The following is a 2,427-nucleotide window of genomic DNA, read 5'->3' as shown; positions in this document are numbered from 1 at the left end:
GAGCTCTCCAGAAATATCCTGAAAACAAATTTAATCAGTCTAGTCAAAAAGTAAAAATAAAAATCGAGTGGTTTATTTTACAGTTGTTTTAGAGGAGGACGCGGTTCGCCTCCGTCTCTAACCCGCGTGGATGTCACGGTAATTGGGGGGGCTGATGTGCGGGGACGTGCAGGCGGTACCGCTGGGACCTCCGGGGCCCTTCAGCCTTCTCCTCCTCGTCTGTCATCCATCATTGAGCAAATCAAATGCGCGCCGCCAGCCTCTGCTGTCGCTGTAGCTGGATAATAAAAAAAGAAAAAGAAAAAAAACAAAAGACGCGGGCCGATGTTAACGGCGGGATCTGCGAGCTCTGAATTTATTTTATGCGCCATCAAATCCACCTCTGGAGGGAAGAGGGTCTTCAACAGGGGCGATGACATGACACATTTTAGTCACACTGCAGGCAGAGCGGGAGAGTCCTGAGAAAAATGAATCAAAACGATTATTTCCAAATAAGCAAACAACAACAACAACAAAAAATAAAATAAAATAAAAGATGTATTTATTGTTATTCATATCGAATGAAACGTGATCTTTCATTCGACACGTGCGTATTTACGCACGGAGAAACTTCATCGTTCGAATATTTCATTATTTCAGCTGTAAATGTTGCAAAACTAAATCTCGGCAAAGGAAAATTAAAGTTCTCTTTGTTCTTCATGGCCCACATTTTTTTTCCTGCTCATGATAATTAAATGATGTAATAATGCAACCAACGCTTAATCTATTCTAAAACAGGCTGATGGGAAATGAATGTGCAGCTTCATTTTAGATGAGCGCAGAGGAGGAAGGTCTGCACCGTGAGCTTGTCTATCTAAATATTTAAACAAACATTTAATTACATTAATTTGTCCGTTTTTGTATTTAATTACTCTTCCTAATAAATCTGCATCATGGTGATCTTTTACGCTTTTGCGTGCTTTTTTAACAAACTCCACAACAACAGGGTTAATATCCAGAATCGATCATGCCCGATGGTTGAAACGGGAAAAAAACTGCTTTGGGCTGACGGGAGATGTTTTTGTCGGAGTTTTTTTTGTTGTTGGTGGTGGTGATGGATGGAGCTGGCAGCCTTCCTCTCTGACTGACAGCTTCACTCGGATTCTCAGGGAGGGGACACGAACCGGGCCGGGCCTCCCGCGTGGCTTTGTCTCATCCCTCATTTAAGCCTTTATCCGCACGTCTCTGTCCCTTTTCCACCTCTGCGCGTCTTCATCAGGAGCGCGCAGCCATGCGTCGTGCAGATAACCTGCGCTCGGATGGACCACCATCCCAAACCGTTACAGGCTGGGAGGGTTCGGTGAACGCTCAGGACAATTTGCGTCCAAAATGAGAGAGGAGCCATTTGTTATTTGTCATAGTTTGTGATATATTAAATGCACCGAGTAGTTTAATCGGAGACCATATTATTCAATGATTAATAATAGGTGTTCTCTATTAGAGACAACCTGCACGTTTCTGTCCTCCACACTGTTTTCCCTAATGACCAGCGGGGCCATAATCCCTAAAGTCAGGGTTCCTCTCTCAGGGTCCCTCAGGAGTCTCTAGGGGACCATTGTGTCGCCCCGTGTTGACTCAGACGCAATGAATGCCAAAGCTCTCCGTTACTGTTTCCGTCCCATCGGCCCCATGAATGTAAAAGTCCAAAGTTAAAACCTCAGCGGAGGAAAGGTCCCCGCCCCCCCCCCCCGCCTCTCCCACCCCTGACTGCGCGGCGTGGATCACTATGGGGCGGATTAGTGGCCTGGAAGGGACCGGTTCCTCCTTTTGAAGGGATTAGTTTGCTTGAAAGCGGGAGAGCGAGATTCGCTCCTGGATGCTTTTTTTTTTTTTTTTTTTTTTTTTAAGGGGGGGATGTGGAGACGAGTCTAACTTTGAAACAGTTTTTAAGTTTCTCGGTAAACTCACCTCTGAACCCTGTGGACGGAGATGCGCAACAGACGGCTGGCGCCTGGATGGAAGAATGAAACCTCGTTTTGTTGAAATGCGCGCATCCAGCGGCCTCCTCATTCTGCTCCACTAAATATTTTACTCACCTGTTTTTCTAAACAGATGGGGCTGGGATTAAATTCTGAATTACAGTGATTATCACCTAAATAAGGTCATATAAGCTAAATTTAATTTTGGACCCAATTCTAGTGAAGCCCACCATCTACCACAGCAGCACTGAACTCTTTGACCCCTGCTTATTTATTTGTTGCTTCTTTTTTTTTTTTTTGTCTTTGCTTTGAGGTTTTTTTAAAGTTTTTTTGTGGTTGTTGTTGATTTTACTTTTTATTTGTCGCTTTTTCAAATTTTCTTAGCATTTCAAAATTTTTTATTTCTTTTAACAATGTATTTATTTATTCAGTGCCATATACAGCTAGAAAAATAAATAAATTCTTACTC

Source organism: Poeciliopsis prolifica, unplaced genomic scaffold (genome assembly GCF_027474105.1).
Source record: "Poeciliopsis prolifica strain line A6 unplaced genomic scaffold, Auburn_PproV2 SCAFFOLD004, whole genome shotgun sequence".
In the NCBI taxonomy this organism is placed as follows: Eukaryota; Metazoa; Chordata; class Actinopteri; order Cyprinodontiformes; family Poeciliidae; genus Poeciliopsis; species Poeciliopsis prolifica.
This window is presented reverse-complemented; position numbering follows the sequence as displayed.